The 18,538-nt window shown below is 39.7% G+C and overlaps 1 protein-coding gene and 1 pseudogene across 6 annotated transcripts in view; both read right to left on the reverse strand.

The window, feature by feature from the left end:
- Positions 1 to 18,538, reverse strand: part of LOC140529956 (guanylate-binding protein 7-like) — a 433,747-nt gene that overhangs the window by 201,720 nt on the left and 213,489 nt on the right. The gene's annotated exons all lie outside the window — the stretch shown is intronic.
- LOC140522010 (PRELI domain-containing protein 1, mitochondrial pseudogene) lies at positions 16,511 to 17,088 on the reverse strand (annotated as a pseudogene).

The following is an 18,538-nucleotide window of genomic DNA, read 5'->3' on the forward strand; positions in this document are numbered from 1 at the left end:
GAAATGCAAAATGGATAATTTTGATTACATTAAATTGAAAGGCTTTGCACAAACAAATCAATGCAACCAAGATTAGAACGGAAGCAGAAAGTTGGGAAACAATTTTTACAGACAGTGTTTCCAATAAAGACCTCATTTCTAAAATAGATGGAGGTCTGAGTCAAACTTATAAGAATATAATTCATTCCCCTATTGATAAAGTCAAAGAACATGATCACAGTTTTCAGTTGAATAAATTTAAGCTATCTATAGCCATAAGAAAAAAATGTTCTAAATCACTATTGATTAGAGAAATGCAAATCAAAATAACTCTTAGGTACCACCTTGCACCTGTCAGATTGGCTAACATGGCAATATAGGAAAATTATACATGCTGGAGAAGTTGTGGGGAAATCAGAACACTAATACATTGTTGGTGGTGTTATGAAGTGATCCAGCCATTTTGGAGAGCAATTTGGAAGTATGCCTAAGGGACTATGAAATTGTATACACTTTAACCCAGCAGTACCACTTCTAGGGCTATATCCCAAAGAGATCAAACAAATGGGAAAAGGACCCACATGTAGAAAAATATCTATATCACCTCTTTTTGTGGTGGGCAAGAATTGGAAATTGGGAGAATGCCCATCAATTGGGGAATGGCTGAACAAGTTGTGGTATATGAATGTCATGGAATACTATGTGCTGTAAGAAGGGATGAACAGGCAGACTTTGGATAAACCTAGAAAGACTTATATGAACTGATGCTGAGTGAGGGGAGTGGAACCAGGAGAACCTTATACACAGTTATAGCCACATTGTGCACTGATTAACTTTGATATACTTGGCTCTTCTCAGCAATACAAGATTCTAAGACAACTACAAAAGGCTCATGATGGAAAATGCTATCCACATTAAGAGAAAGAATTCCGGAGTCTGAATGTAGATTGAAGGAGACTATTTGCTCTCTCTTTTTGTTTTTTGTTTTGTTTCTTCTTTCTTCTGGTTCATTCCATTGGTTATAATTCTTCTTTGCAATATGACTAATGTGAAAATATGTTTGAAATGAATGTGTATATAGATCCTATATCAGATTCCATGCAGTCTTGAGGAGAAGGGACAGAGGGGTTGAAATTTTGGAATTCAAAAACTTGGGCAACTGAATACTGTAAACTAAAAATAATTTACATTTAAAAGTTATGTAAATCCGGGAGAACTCACTTGCTCTGTAAAATGGTGTGGCATTTCCCAATGCAGATCTTGCAAGCAATTCTTATTTAATGTCTAATTACTGATTTACTCAGTAAATAACTTGGCTTTACTTTCATTTTCAGTTTGTCTTTCCTTCCTGAACAAAAGTTTTTGTTTTTTCTTTTAAGAGTTGGACTTAGGAAGATCTGCAGATCCTCAGGGCCTAGGAGCTGAGGGACACTGATAGAAAATATAGCAGATGCATTCAAATTCTTTTTATTTACCTTTCGAGGTTTTTGCATTTTATCACTATGAGCACATTTTCCTTATTGGGAATTCATTTCAAACAAAGGAAGGCATAATTAGTGGAAGCTGTCCTTTCTCCTTATCCAGATGCCTCCTTCCACTGTTCCAGTTGAGTTTCTTTGAACTGAACAGAGAAAATTGCTCTTAGGAGTGCAAAGCATCAATATAAACAGAATTTCCCTGTGACTGCCTACGAGAGAAACTATTGGCTAATTACCAACTTTAATGACCCTATTCTCAAACCTCATGCCTTTTGATCACTCAGGCATTTGTCACTGCTGAGTAACCTGTTCTCTGAGTTACTTTCTCCTTGGAGTTTTAGTTATGCTCTTCTTTCTTGATTCTTCTCCTATCTGTCAGATATTTTTTGTGGGTCACCTTTCATTTCATTCCTCCTACTTATGTGTGTGCCCCAGGTGTGCATCCTAGGCTTTCCCCTCCCTTCTCTTCTCTAGCCCTGTCCTGTCCTGTCCAGTACTCTCCAGTGCTCTCCTCTCCTCTCCTCTGCTCCTCTTTCCTCTTCTGACTAATCCTCTTCTCTTCACTCTTGACTAATCCTCTTTTTTATCTCCTTCCACAAGACCTCGCTTGGTGACTCCATCAGATCCCATGGGTCTCATTATTGTCACTATGCAGATGATTCAGAGAACTATATATGTGATTCTAGTCTCTCTCCTGAGTTTCAGTTACACCTATGCAACTACTGTTAGATAGTTCATATATGATGGTCTTTAAGAATCTCAAACTCAATATATCCAAAATTCAGTATATTATCTCCCAGTCCCCCAAAGAAACCCAAAGCCTACCTCCTCTCTGCTTTATGAAGTTGTCTATTTTTGTTGAGGGTTCCTCCATCCTAGTCACCTAGGTCTGAAAAACTGGCATTGTTCTTTACTTCTTACTTTCCCTCACAACCATATCTAATTAGTTGCAATATCTTGTTTTTACCTCCACAGTATTTCACTCATGTCTCGCTTTCTCACCACTCACTCCTTGCCTTGACTTACTGCAAGAGCACCTGAACTGGTCTCTTTACCTCAAGATTTTCTATCACACAGCTTCCAAAGTGATTTCTCATAAAGTGCAAATCTGGCCATATCACAGGCCTACTCAAAGTACTCCACAGCCACTCTATTGCTTCTAGGATCAAATGGAAGTCTCTCTCTAGGCTTCCTCTGCTTAAGACACACTCTTACTTCTGGCCTGGTTCCTTGAGGGCAGGACTCTTGTTTTTGTCTCTGTATCTAGCACTGTGACTGGTAGTAGCAGTGCCATGGTAGGTGTTTAATAGATGTAGGTTGAATGAATGAATGAATGAATGAATGAATGAATGAACGACCTCCTTGCCCTGTCCATTCTCTGGAACCTCATTGTATCTAGAATTTTCCCTGATGGAAATTTCCAGCTTCCTTCCTTGACACACCAATCAGATGCAATGTCCAGCCCTTTGCTCTAAAATGCCTGTCCGTCTTCTGCTTTACAGGGAATACAAAGTAACACACACTGAATGGAGGACCTGGAGGGAGATGGAGAACAGAAAGTTAGATGAGAGCTTGACACAATGTGGATAACAGTTCTTTACTTTCCCTTTGTTTCAAGATTGTAATTTTCTCAGTGAACAAAAATCTGTTTCCTCCTTCTATCTATCACTTTAGGCTGCTAGGAGGCACAGCTGGCAAAGTAGAAAACACTCCAGGCCTGAGAAAGTCAGGAAGACTCGAGTTCAAACCTGGCCTGATGCACTTAGTAGCTTTGAGACCCTATCCAAGTCACTTCACCTCTGCTTGCCTCAGTTTTTTTCATCTGGAAAATGGGGGTAACAGTAACATCTACTTCCCAGGATTGTAGTGAGGACTAAATGAGATAATATTTGTAAAGTGCTTAGCACAGTGCCTGACACATAGTAGGCCCTTAGTAAATGCTTATTTCCTTTTTTCTTCCCTCCCATGGGGAAAAAAAGAGAAAAACAAAACTCTTGTAACAAACACATAGAGTCAAACAGGACAAAATCCCACACTGGCCCTGCCAAAATGGGCTACAGTTCTGGAGGGCACCTCTTGTGTGGTCATCTCTTCCTTGTTTGCTCCTTCCCTGGACTCAAGATAATCTCACCCATGCCCATCTGCCCTGCCTGCTCAGAGAAGGAAGGCTCTGGGGAGCCCTCACAAGGCAAGGAATTAATCTACCAGAACATGTTCTATTTGGGGGTGTGGTGGGGGTGGGGTTTCTTTTCTCTTGGTGTGATCCCTTAAGAGGAAAAAGATAATGCTATCAGGAGAAAGTTTCAAGCCCAGCTCATGGAACAGCAACATGTTGTGTTCGTCTTTCATTTTGGAAGAAGACCATGACATCAGAGAAATGATGACATGACTTGTACTTGATGTTGTTGTGAGTGAGGGAGGGCTTTTCAGGGTCACCAGTCTCAGATTCTCCTCCTAAGCCTTCTGGAGTTAGTGACCAGATATTCATCAGCATGACTGGAAATGGCCCAGTATTTATTGACTGATCTTAGCCTCTTAGGCTAAGCTTTTCCCAGGTACTCACTTAGAGTGTGGTGATGCTGATTCAGTGAATAGTCCTCTGTAAGAAGTAGTCAGGGAATGGCCCCTTTGAATAGGAAAGAAAAAATAAATAAAGCTGGGAGGGCAGGAGCCTCAGGATCATAATGGTTGTTCTATCAAAGAGAAACAGTTACTATTGGCATTCCCTCTAAGCCAGAAAGATCCAAAAAGCACTGTGTGGAGACAGGGAAGGACCCAAAATTGTTCAATCTATCTGCTTCAGAGTGTGATGGGTTTAAGCAAATGCATGAAAGAAAGAAGGAGAGAGATACAGAAAGACAAAAAAGAAAAAAGACTGAGAAGAAAGACATCTAATCAATGAAACTCAAGTTAACTGGGCAGATTTTGACCATTAAAATTTACCTTCTTATGGAGAGGACAAGGACAGGGAGAGGGAGAAGGTGAGAAAGAACACGAGCTGAGTTATAGCTGGGTCATGATTCAGACAGCAAAGTCTACTTGCAAGTTGTGTTCATCTTTTTTTTTCTAAGAGGACCATGGCATCAGAGAAATGATGGCATGAATTGCACTTGATTTTATTTTGAATGAGGGAGGGCTGTGCAAGATCACCAGACCCACATTCCCCTCCTGAGCCATCTGGATCCAGTGACCATGTATTCTTCAGGATGACTCGAGACAACCCAGGATGCAATGGGAGACTTTGGCCTTGTAGTGTAAGGCCTTTTCAGGTACTCCCTTAGAGTGAAGTGATGCCCTGTCATTGAATAGGCCTCTTTTAAGAAGTAGTTAGGGCCAAGATGGCAGAGTAGAAAGACACACATATGCTAGCTCCGAACCCACAGCCCATAAAATATCTGTAAAGAAGAACTCCCAACAAATTCTGGAGCAGCAGAAGCCACAGAACAACAGAGTGGAGGAGATTTCTGTTCCAGAGAGCCCTGAAAACCTGATGCAAAAGGTCCGTAGTGCCCCAGACCCAGAGCAGAGCCCAGCCCTGCCTTGCCCACGTGGTGCTGAGAGGAGCAGATCCGAGCAGGCTTCAGGGACAGAATCTCCAGTGGTCACGCAGATCCCTCCACCCACAGGTGACAAGGGTCGGTGAGAGAGTCTTTTTGGGTGGAGAGGGGAGTGGGGTGTCCCCATAACTCAGGCCCCCTCGGGAGGCAGCAGTGGAGGTGGGAGCAGATAGGGGCTCCCCAAGCAGGCAGGAGCCCAGATCCATTGTTGAAGGTTTCTGCATAAACCCCCTGAGGGAACTGAGCCCCGTGTGGCAGCCCTGCCCCGACCTGAACACCTGAACTTAGTTTCACACTGAATAGCAGCCCTGCCCCTGCTGAAAGTCCTGAGGCTGGGGAGCTGCATTTGAATCTCAGACCCCAAGGGCTGGCTGGGTGGATCTGGAGGCGAGGTGGGGGTAGAAAGAAAACTCAGAAGTCAAGTCACTGGTTGGGAAAATGCCCAGAAAAGGGAAAAAAATAAGACTATAGAACGTTACTTTCTTGGTGAACAGATATTTCCTCCCTTCCTTTCTGATGAGGAAGAACAATGCTTACCATCAGGGAAAGACACAGAAGTCAAGGCTTCTGTATTCCACACATCCAAAATAAATATACCATGGGCTTAGGCCATGGAAGAGCTCAAAAAAGATTTTGAAAATCAAGTTAGAGAGGTAGAAGAAAAACTGGGAAGAGAAATGAGAGAGATGAAAGAAAAGCATGAAAAGCAGGTCCACACCTTGCTAAAGGAGACCCCAAAAAATGCTAAAGAAAATAACACCATGAAAAATAGGCTAACTCAATTGGCAAAAGAGGTTCAAAAAGCCAATGAGGAGAAGAATGCTTTCAAAAGCAGAATTAGCCATATGGAAAAGGAAGTTGAAAAGCTCACTGAAGAAAATAGTAATTTCAGAATTAGAATGGAACAGATGGAGGCCAATGACTTTATGAGAAACCAAGAAATCACGAAACAAAACCAAAAGAATGAAAAAATGGAAGAGAATGTGAAATATCTCACTGGAAAAATAACTGACCTGGAAAATAGATCCAGGAGAGACAATTTCAAAATTATGGGACTACCTGAAAGCCATGATCAGAAAAAGAGCCTAGACATCATCTTTCATGAAATTATCAAGGAAAAGAAGTAGTTAGGTTATGGAAACTTTAAATCAAAAAAAAAAAAAAATAAATGAATGAATAAATCAAGTTGGGAGGCCAAGGGATTCAGGAACCTCAGGGTTGTTGCTTGAAAGAGAAATAGTTACTGTTGACATTCACTCTAAGCCAGGAGGGTCAAAAAGCAGCCATTGAGTGGAGGTTGGGCAGGGAATTGTTGTTTCCATTGAGTGGAGGTTGAACAGGGACCTATTGTTGTTCAGTCTATGGGCTTCAGAGTGCACTGGGATTAAGGAAATACAAGAAAGAAAAGAAAGAAGGACAGAGAGACAGAGAAATAAAGATAAAAAAGAAAAAGACTGAGAAGAAAGACATCTAGCCAATAAACCTATTGTGGCCCATGAATGTAGGCCATGGTTCTTTGCTTTTGCATGTGTGCTTTTGTCTCAGGTGTAAGAGATTGTAGCTTATGATGTGAATTTCAAAAGGGCAGAAGACTGAGCCACTAGGATATCCAGGTATAAATATAGTCCATCTTGGGGTTTGGAGCCAGCTTGCCCAGTTTTGAGAGCCCTTGGTGTGAGGATGGTCTTCAGGACACATCCTAGGAGTAACTGAGACCAGGGCTCACCTTGTAGCCATGCCATATCTGGGCATGAACTTGGTAGCCCCAGTGCTATGTAGGAAGGGTGTGAAGTATGAACCCACTTTTGAAAGACCAAAGTGGTAGAGGGACGATTGTGGCTCTGAAATGTTGGGTCTGGGTGGGAAATGTTTGTATTTTAGTTTTTGCCTTATCTTTGATGTGAATGTCCCTTCGTCAAAGGCAATCTTTAAAATGGGCTAGATGGAACTGGAGTGCTAGCCAGTGGTGGCTAGTAGTGGAAGGACAGCATCAGAATGGCTGAGGGGACTCCTAGAATCCTGAGGGGGAAATGCAGCTGACTGTGTTCTGGGGAGGGTGAGGCAACACTTCTTGGAAAAGCCTTAAAAAAGAAGGGAAAAAAGCACTTTCACAAAACTGATTTTTGGAAGGACCAAATCTGACAGCGTGTGAATCATTCCCCACACATCCAAGCTCTCTTCTCCCTGCCTCCCCCAACCTTCTCCAGGACTAAGTTTGGTTCTCATCTACCTTCTCCTTCCTTCTGACCTAAGGATTTTAAACAAGGAGGAGAGACTCTGTAAAGAAAACTGCTTTGAAGGAGAAAATACAGAAAGGTTGTTACTAGCTCTTGTCCACTTCAAAGTGAATGCTTCTCTGTCTGTTTGTGTGCCTGGCTGTGTGTTCGGGCCCAGGGAGCTTCTTTAGCCTAGAATGCTGCTTAGCATTGGCTGCCTCTCAAGGCCTGAGCAAAGCCGGAACCAGGACCTCCATGGCACTGGAAGGAGAGAAGGAGAAAAGAATGTGGGGTTGTATTTTGTGGTGAAACCCTGTGTAGGTTCCTGGGGTCAGTTAATGCAGCCTCACTGTTGGCAGCCAAGTGGGCCATGGTGGAGGGGGGCTAGGAAGCTCAGGGTAGGTAGGAGTTCATGGATTTTTGTTTCGTTTTGTTTGTTTTAACCTTTTTTTGAACTTACCTTTTTTTTTTGGTCCTAGAACCTAAAGAAAATGGAAGTTACTTTACATTTGATCCATAGTTTCTATTCTGGAGCAGTTTTAGTAGTTATAGAGATCAGAGACAATGTCCAGTCTTCTTTCTGATTTGCCATTTGACCTCATAATTTCCTTTAAGACCTGGTTGATTAAGAATTTTTCCTGATCCATAGTTGTGAAAAATATAACCTTCTGTTTACTATGAATTCTTTTATGGCATGACTTTAAAATGTATTTAGATCACTGATACATATGGCAATTGTTGTAGTATATAGAATGCATGCTAACTTGTCTCCATCACCAAATCATTCAGTTTTCACAATAGATTTTGTGGAATAACATTCTTTTCTCTTCGTTTTCCTCCCATTTTATATAAATTCATCATTCAGACACCTCAGAGGTCATCTTGACCAACTCTCTCAGTTAGAAGATTCAGAAACAGAGGAGCTCGGTGACTCATGTAAAGTCTCAGAGAGAGCTGATGGCAGAGCCCAGACTTGGATTCAGGTCCTCTGTGTCCAAACCCAGTGCTCTTTCCATTGCTGCCCCTCATCTAGAGGACTTATTAATACTAAAGGCACCTGGTAGCACAGTGAGTAAGAGTCCTGGCCTTGGAGTGTGGAAGAACTGATTTCTCTTCAGTGTTACCAGCTTTGTGACCCTGGGAAAGTCATTTTTTCTCATCCTGGGTTTCCTCCTCTGTAAAATAGGTTTAATAATTGCATCTACCTCTCAGGCTTCTTGTGAGGAACAAGTGATAGAACACATGTCCTGCATTTTGTAAACCTTAAAGTGCTATGTAAATGCTAGCTCTTATCATAGCAATAATTATTATACCATTGATACAGACACACACATATATATATATATATATATATATATATTCATATGTTCAATTCTAAATCTTTTACTCTATTTCTTTTTTTATTTATTTAATTTTTGAACATTCATTTTCAAAAAATTTTGGGTTCCAAATTTTCTCCCCTTTTGTCCCCTCCCCCCACCCCAAAACACCAAGCATTCTAATTGCCCCTATCACCAATCTGCCCTCTCTTCTATCATCCCTCTCTGCCCTTGTCTCCATCTTCTCTTTTGTCCTGTAGGGCCAAATAACTTTCTGTACCCCTTTACCTGTATTTCTTATTTCCTAGTGGCAAGAACAGTACTCCACAGCTGTTCCTAAAACTTTGAGTTCCAACTTCTCTTCCTCCCTCCCTACCCACCCTTTCGCTTTGGAAGGCAAGCAATTCAATATAGGCCAAATCTGTGTAGTTTTGCAAATAATTTCCATAATAGTCGTGTTGTATAAGACTAACTATATTTCCCTCCATCCTATCCTGTCCCCCATTACTTCTGTACTCTCTTTTGATCCTGTCCCTCCCCATGAGTGTTGACCTCAAATTGCTCCCTCCTCCCCATGCCCTCCCTTCCATCATCCCCCCCACCCTGCTTATCCCCTTATCCCCCACTTTCCTGTATTGTAAGATAGGTTTTCATACCAAAATGAGTGTGCATTTTATTCCTTCCTTTAGTGGAATGTGATGAGAGTAAACTTCATGTTTTTCTCTCACCTCCCCTGTTTTTCCCTCCACTAAAATGTCTTTTTGCTTGCCTCTTTTATGAGAGATATTTTGCCCCATTCCATTTCTCCCTTTCTCGTCCCAATATATTTCTCTCTCACTGCTTGATTTCATTTTTGAAAGATATGATCCCATCCTCTTCAATTCACTCTGTGAACTCTGTCTCTATGTGTGTGTGTGTGTGTGTGTGTGTGTGTGTATGTGTGTGTGTGTGTGTGTGCGTGTAATCCCACCCACTACCCAGATACTGAAAAGTTTCAAGAGTTACAAATATTGTCTTTCCCTGTAGGAATGTAAACAGTTCAACTTGAGTAAGTCCCTTATGACTTCTCTTTGCTGTTTACCTTTTCATGCTTCTCTTCCTTCTTGTGTTTGAAAGTCAAATTTTCTTTTCATCTCTGGTCTTTTCATCAAGAATGCTTGAAAGTCCTCTATTTCATTGAAAGACCAATTTTTCCACTGAAGTATTATACTCAGTTTTTCTGGGTAGGTGATTCTTGGTTTTAGTCCTAGTTCCTTTGACTTCAGGAATATCATATTCTATGCCCTCGATCCCTTAAGGTAGAAGCTGCTAGATCTTGTGTTATCCTGACTGTATTTCCACAATACTTGAATTATTTCTTTCTAGCTGCTTGTAATATTTTCTCCTTGACCAGGGAACTCTGGAATTTGGCCACCATGTTCCTAGGAGCTTCTCTTTTTGGATCTCTTTCAGGCAGTGATCTGTGGATTCCCTGAATACTTATTTTGCCCTCTGGTTCTAGAATATCAGGGCAGTTTTCATTGATAGTTTCATGAAAGATGATGTCTAGGCTCTTTTTTTTGATCATGGCTTTCAGGTAGTCCCATAATTTTTAAATTGTCTCTCCTGGATCTATTTTCCAGGTCAGTTGTTTTTCCAATGAGATATTTCACATTATCTTCCATTTTTTCATTCTTTTGGTTTTATTTTGTGATTTCTTGGTTTCTCATAAAGTCATTGGCCTCCATCTGTTCCATTCTAATTTTGAAAGAACTATTTTCTTCAGTGAGCTTTTGAATCTCCTTTTCCATTTGGCTAATTCTGCTTTTGAAAGCATTCTTCTCCTCATTGGCTTTTTGAACCTCTTTTGCCAATTGAGTTAGCCTATTTTTCAAGGTGTTATTTTCTTCAGCATTTTTTTGGGGTCTCCTTTAGCAGGGTGTTTACCTGTTTTTCATGCTTTACTTGCATGTCTCTCATTTCTCTCCCCAGTTTTTCCTCCACCTCTCTAACTTGATTTTTAAAATCCTTTTTGAGCTCTTCCATGTCCTGAGTCCATTGAATGGGCTGGGATACAGAAGCCTTGACTTCTGTGTCTTTCTCTGATGGTAAGCATTGTTCTTCCTCATCAGAAAGGAAGGGAGAAAATACTGGTTCACCAAGAAAGTAACGTTCTATAGTCTTATTTTTTTTCCCTTTTCTGGGCATTTTCCCAGCCAGTGACTTGACTTCTGAATATTCTCTTCACACCCACTTTGCCTCTAGATCCTGGAGATTCTGTCCCTGAATCCTTCTGGGAACTGCTCCTCTCGGCGCCACATGGCCAAAGCAGGGTTGGGCTTGGCTCTGGGTCTGCAATGCGGCAGACCTTTTGCAAGAGGTTTTCAGGGCTCTGTGGAACAGAAATCTCATCTGCTCTATTGTTCTGTGGCTTCTGTTGCTCCAGAATTTGTTGGGAGTTCTTTTTAACAGATATTTTATGGGCTATGGATTCGGAGCTAGCGTTTGTGTGTCTTTCTACTCCACCGTCTTGGCTCCGCCCCCCCTTTTACTCTATTTCAGTTATTTACTTCTGTAATTTTTAAAGCAGCTTGTGGCCTAACAATTTTTATAGAGTCCTCAGCTGGGAAACAAGAATACCTGAGTTCAAATCCTGCTTCAGACACTCAAGCACCCTTCTGGGTTCCTGTTGACTCTCTATCATCAGGTTTCTGAAGACAGTCTAATTATTTTTAACATTGGATTGTGAGGAAGTAAAGTTTTCCACTTTTATTTTTCTGTTTTAAATTTTATTTAAATATAACTGAGGATATTGACTCTTTTAGACAATACCTCATCATCTAGAATGCATCAAGAACATTTATTGAGCACCTACTCTGTACAGAGGTTTCTGACATCTAGTATTGTCCCTGTGTGCAATTAGGTTACAACTTATTATGTGACGCAGGGCTGATCATATAAGCTCCCTCAGCCTCAATTTCTTCATCTGTACAATGGGGATATTAAGAACACTTTGTTCACAGGGATGTTATGAGGATCAAATGGGATAATCTACATAAAAAGCTTTCAATCATATATCAATGTAAGATATGATGAAGATGTAGGCATATATTTGAGATCTGGAGGGGTATTTTATTACTTCCAATGGTCAGATTTTCTTCTGGAAGAAAATTATCTTTCCTTCACTATTTTTTTTTATGTCATTTAATTCTTGGTAGGTATTAGTTCATTGGAATTTATTATATTACTGTTATTTGTAGCATTTTAAATATTGCTGTTCTTTTCAATCTATCTTTTCTGTAATCAAGTTTACCCTGACTTTTGCCTGTAGAAAAATAGAGGTGAGCCTAAATGAACCTTGTACAATTGTTTGTTAGATTTGAATGTGAGCATCAAGCATACCCAGGCATTTTAGGTATGAACACTGACAAAAGCTGCTGATGTGGGAATGTGTAGTTGCTATGTGGTGGTACCCCTGAAAAGTGTTTAAACACATCATGAGACATTTTAGAGAGGTGTGAGGCACTGGGAGAGTTTTCTAGAAAGAAAACAATGCATCTGGGACTCTATGAGAGCTTGCTGACAGCAGGCAACTTTGTCAGATTCCCAGAGAAAAATCCAAGAAGGAGAAAGCAGGCTGCTGTGACTCTGTCATAATTTCCTGGGACTACACATTTATCTTTGTGGGGCGTTGTGGAGGCTTCTAGAAGGTTAGCCCAGGAGGAGCCTAGTAATGATTATCTTTCTGTTACAGAGGTTGATGAAGTGTGTAAGTTGAAAATGTTTAGTGCTGAAGCTGATGCCATTGTGTTCTTATAGCTGACATCAAAGTCAGCAGCACCAAAACCCTGCATCCCAGGTCATTGCCAGTCATCCTGCATTTTGTTTCCCCATGGAACACAGATGACTCAGGAAGACAGCGTGAGCCTGATGATGTTATGCAGCTCTGTCTCACTTAAGTCCAATTCATTCCCAAGTGTTAGATTCACCACATCCTATCATTGGTCCTGTTCAATAACTAAAGATGAAAAACAAACAACAATAGCCCTCTGGGGCTTACTTTCCTCAACTGTTAAAAAAGAGAGAGGTTCAATTAGATGTCCTCTATGGTCCCTCCAGCTCTGCATTGATGATCCTATGAGAACAATAAGTATGCTGAAAATGTTTCACTCTTGTGATCTGGTTTCTCTGAATAATCACAGGAGTAACTGACAACCACATTTCTCAGACTAAGATAATGCACAGCAGAGGCACTGAAGTCTTCAGGCACTATTGTGCTACTTTGTCTTATTGTAGTTCAGATCATGTTTCCTTTATGAATTTGCGTGGTAAGCCTTTTGGAATATGTAAATTTGTTACTGATATTGGTTTGTTGCCTATGGTTCCTTTAAGCATAATATAGTTTCCCAGTTTCTCCCTTTTTATTTTTGAATGTTTGGTTTTGTTTTGTCAGATAGCATGATGGGAACTCTTGCTTTTTTGATTCATTTGAGGCTTAGTAAATTTTTGTTATCCTGTTATTTTTAATTTGCGTATATCTTTGTTTTTTAAGCTTTTTTTTTAAAAAAAATAAACAATAGATTGTAAGGGTTTATTTATTTGTAAATATTCATCCATTTCACTTAGATTGCCAGATTTATTGGCATAACCTTGGACAAAATAGGTCCTAATTATACTTTAATTTCCTCTTCATTGGTGGTGAATTCACCCTTTTCATTTTTGATACTTGTAATTGTTTCCTTTTTTCTTTTTTAAATCAAATTAACCAAAGGTTTATCTATTTTACTGGATTTTTCATAAAGTAAGCCCTTAGTTTTATTTATTATTTCAATTGTTTTCTTATTAATCTCTCCTTTGATTTTAAGAATTTCTAATTTGGTGTTTAAATGGGGATTTTTAATTTCTTCCTTTCTTGGTTTTTTTAATTTGTATTCCCAATTCATTGATCTGCCTTGTCTTTATTTTACTCATGTAAGTCTTTAGAAATATAAAATTTCCCCTAAGTACTGCTTTGGCTGTGTCCCATACGTTTCGGTATGTTGTCTCCTTATTGTCATTCTCCTTGATGAAGGTATTGATTCTTTTAATGATTTGCTGTCTGACCCACTCATTCTTCAGGATTAGATTATTTTGTTTCCAATTTATTTTTCATCTATCTTTTCATGACCCTTTTTGGAATGTAATTTTTATTGTACTATGATGTGAAAATGATGCATTTAATAGTTCTGCCTTTCTGCAATGGATATGCCTTAATATGTGGTAAATTTTTGTGGAGGTGCCATGTGCCACTGATAAAAAGCTGTATTCCTTTCTATCCTCTTTCCATTTTCTCAAGAGGTCAACCGTATCTAACTTTTCTAAAATTTTATCTACTTCCTTAACTTCTTTCTTGTTTATTTTGTGCTTAGACTTATCTAGTTCTGAGAGGGTGAAGTTGAGGGTCCCACTAGTACAGTTTTGAACTCTATTTCTTCCTGTAACTCACTTAACTTTTCTTCAGAATTTGGATGCTATACCCCTTAGGGTATATATGTTTAGTATTGATATTACTTCACTGTCTATGGTACCTTTTAGCTAGATGTGGTTTCCTTCCTTGTCTCTTTTCATTATATCTATTTTTGCGTTTGCTTTGTCTGAGATCAGGATTGCTAGCCCTGTTTCGTTAACTGCAGTTGAAGCATAATATACTCTGCTCTTGTCCCTTACCTTCATTTTGAGTGTTTCTCTGCTTGAATGTGTTTCTTATAAACAACATATTGTAGGATTAGTTTTAATTATCTCTGCTTTCTGCTTCTATTTTAAGGGAAAGTTCATCCCATTAACATTCACAGTTATGATTGCTGAATGTGTATTTGCCTCCATTCTGTTTTTCCCCTGTTTATACTTTTCTCTCTCCTTTCACCCTGTCCCTCCTCACCAGTGTTTCCCTTTCTGATCACCACCTCCACAAGCTGCCCTCTCTTTTATCAGTTTCCCCCTTTTTCTTTTTCCCTCTTCCTTTCTACTTTCCTGTAGCATAAGATAGATTTCTTGACTCAACTGAGTGTGTAATGCTATTTTCTCTTTGAGTCAAATCTGATTAGAGTGAGTTTCAGATAATGTTCTTCTCTTTGCCTTTACTTGAATAAGTCTTCAATTTCTCTCCATGTGATATAATTTACTCAATTCTTTCTCCCCCTTTCCTCTTTTTCAAGCACAACCTTTTTTTCACTCCTTAATTTTTTTTTATCATCACATAAAAGTCAACTTATACCCATACCCTCTGTCTAAATATAGTTCATCTAACTGCACAAGTAGAGATATGGTTCTTTAGAGTTACAAGCATCATCTTCCCATGTAGGGATGTACAGAGTTTGCTCTCATTAAATGCCATGGGTTTTTTCTTTCCATTCATCTTTTTGTGCTTCTCTTGTATCTTGTATTTGAAAAGCAAATTTTCTATTGAACTATGGTCTTTCATCAGGAAATGTGAATGTCCATCTTTTATCCTGGAAGATTTTTCTCAGTTTTGCTAAGTAGTTGATTCTTTATTGTAATCCACACTCCTCCCCATTGTGAAATATCATATTCTAACCTCTCAGATCATTTTTTTGTAGAAGATGCTAAGTCCTGCATAATCCAGACTGTGGCTCCTTGATATATAAATTATTTCTTTCTGGATGCTTGCAGTATTTTCTCCTTGGCCTGTCAGTTCTGAAATTTGGATATAATATTCCATGCAGCTTCCTTTTTGAGATCTCTTTCAGGAGGTGATTGGTGGGTTCTTTCAATAACTATTTTACCTTCTGGTCCTAGGATATCAATGCAGTTTTCCTTGATAATTTCTTATACAGGCTCTTTTGTTGATCACAGCTTTCAGGTATTTCAATAATTCTTAAATTATCTCTTGTGGATCTCTTATCCAGGTCAGTTGGTTTTCCAGTGAGATGTTTTACATTTTCTTCTATTTTTTCATTCTTTTGGTTTTGTTTGACAGATTCGTGATGTCTCATAGAGTCATTAGCTTCCACTTGCTGAATTCTAGTTGTCAAGAAATTATTTTCTTCAGTGAGCTTTTATACCTACTTTTCCATTTGGCCAATTCTACTTTTAAAGGACTTGTTTTCTTCACTCAATTTTTGTGCTTTCTTTTTGAAGCTGTTGACTTTTTTCATAATTCTCTTGCATGAATCTCATTTCTTTTCTCAGTTTTTCTTCTGTCTCTCTTAATTTTTAAAATCCTTTTTGAGCTCTTCCATGAGGACCTTTTGGGCATCAGACCAAATCATTTTCTCCTTTGAGGCTTTGAATGTAGGCATTTTGACATTGTTGGGTTCTTCTGAGTTTATGTTTTGATCTTCCCTGGTTCCATGGCAATATTTTTTGTCAGGGCTCATTTTTTCTTTTTGCTCATTTTTAAAAGTTGAGCTCTGCTTTTGGAATATAGGGTCACTGTCCCAAACCTCTTGCACAGGGGGCCATGGGTTTTGTCACTAGCTTTCTATACCAGGGGATGTCTAGGGCTGGTGGCTTTCCCACTGCACTAGGGTGGCCAGCCTAGTCACACATGTTGTGCCTCGGGTTCCAGGGTTGGCAGTTTGTCTTCTGTGCTGGGGTTCAAGTCTTCACAATTGGACTGCTGAACCACTGGTCTGCTGAATTAGCACCACCTGGTCTCAGGTGCTGATCTGTGCTGTGACTAAGAGCCTCCTGGTGGCTTGCCCCAACAGAGCCTGCACTGGGCCCCACTCTCCATTTTTTTCAGTACTGAAAATTGATTTTTAGTGATAAATTACAACTTGGACACAGGGGTGGGTAATGGGACAAGAGCTGGATTGTCTGTGGGCTTGCATTGTGTTGATGGTCTGCTCAGGGGTGGAGGCTACAGGCCCAATGCCAGGTCTTTCCAAGAGGCTCTCAGCCTTTGATTATGGCAATCTGGGGGGGCAGCAGGGCCTTTTTGTTGCAGGAGAAGCAGTAGGGTGACTCCTTTAAATATAGTGTTACTCTTGTTGCTTCTGCTTCTTGGTGGCTGCCTTGCTGTGCAGGTCCTTGACGTCCTTGGCAGCTGCCAGAGCAGTTTCCTTCTCCTTCTCAATTACTTCTTTAGTGTCTTAGTATGAGCTTCACCTTGAAGTTTGGCCAAGATCTACTCAAAGCCTTTGATGGTCTTGGTCACATTATTTTTGAATCTAGCTAAGCCAAATTCCCGTACAACTCTGCAGACCCCAAACAAACTGGAGGAGATCTAGGTCTCCCATCAGATTTCAGTACAGCTATTGGTTTCATGGTCCACACAGTAAACTCATCTTTCCTCCACCACCATCAGCCAGGCATGCTTGATGTTCCAGGTGAAAGCAGTCGTGGTCTGGTTCTATGGATACACAATATAGTCCTCAAGGATGTATGCCAAGTAGATTATATTAACAGGAAAGAAACGGAAGGCCCAGTGGGGCATATTGTTGGTTTTCGTTAAAAGCCTCCTGGACAGCAGCTTCTGATCAGGAGTCACCCCATGGTGCACAATGTACTCTGTCAGCACATGCCTGTTGTAGGGGTTGGGGAAATATATACATTGCATGTTCAAATCTCAGCTTACATATAAACATGTATGTGTGAAATATATATGAAATATGGGTGTATCTGTATGTGTGTATTTTATATGTGTGTGTGCATACAAAAATGTGTGTTTTCAAATCTCATGATGAAAGAGCCAGAACTCAATAGAAAATTCAGTCTTCAAATGCAGGTCTCAAGAGAGACACAAAAAGGTAAACAGGGGAAAAGAAACTTGTTCCTCAATTTGGGTAAACTGTTTACTTCCCTATGAGGGAAGATGATACTCATTAATCTTGAGAATTCATATCTAATATGAAATATAAAAGGGATATTCAGAGATAGAAGGAAGAGGTATAAAGTAAATTATGTGATGATAAAACTGTGATTTAAGCATGTAAAGGGAATGTAACAGGAGATGTGAAAAGGACAAAGCAGAAAATGTTAAATTACATCACAGGAAGAAGTACAAAATTATATTACAGCACAGGGGAAAAGGGGAGGGAGAGAAGCATTGTTAGATCATTGGATTTTGTTCAAGGAGGGAAAAACAAACATAATTAAGTATATAAATCTAACTAGCTCTATAGGCAGTAGGAGGGGAAGGAGGAAAGAAAGGGGAAGGGAGGATAAAAGGCAGCGAAGAAATAGTAAGGGTAAAGGAGAGTAAAAAGGAGGGAGGCTTAAAGAAGGGAAGACTGAGGGAGGGAGTGGTCAAAAATTAAAACTCCATTGTGGAGGGGAAGGGAGCAGGGAGAATTAAAAGCACAAAAGGTGGGAAAGAGGATGGAGGGAAAGACACAGATAGTAATCATAACTGTGAATGTGAATGGGATGAATTCTCCCATAAAACGGAGACAGATAGCAGAATGGATTAAAAGCCATAATCCAACAATATGTTGTTTAGAAGAAACACATTTGAAATGGGGGGATACACATGGGGTAAAGGTGAAAGGTTGAAACAGAATATATTATGCTTCAGCTGATGTAAGAAAAGCAGAGATAGCAATCCTAATCTCAGACAAAGCAAAAGCAGAAATAGACCTAATCAAAAGAGATAAGGAAGGAAACTATATTCTGCTGAAAGACACCACAGAAAATAAAGCACTATCATCACTAAACATATATGCTCCAAGTGGTATAGTATTGAGATTATTAGAGGAGAAGTTAAGGGAGTAACAGGAAAAATTACACAGCAAAACTATACTAGTGGGGGACCTTAACCTCCCCCTCTCTGAACTTGATAAATCTAACCTTAAAATAAATAAGAAAGAAGTTAAAGAGGTGAATAAAACTCTGAATAAGGTAGATATGATAGATCTTTGGAGAAAACTGAATGGGGATAGAAAGGAATATACCTTCTTCTCAGCAGTACATGGCACATATACAAAAATTGACCATGTGCTAGAGCATAAAAACCTCAAAATCCAGTGCAGAAAGGCAGAGATAGACAATGCAGCCTTCTCAGATCATAA

Source organism: Notamacropus eugenii, chromosome 2, assembly GCF_028372415.1.
Source record: "Notamacropus eugenii isolate mMacEug1 chromosome 2, mMacEug1.pri_v2, whole genome shotgun sequence".
Classification (NCBI taxonomy): Eukaryota; Metazoa; Chordata; class Mammalia; order Diprotodontia; family Macropodidae; genus Notamacropus; species Notamacropus eugenii.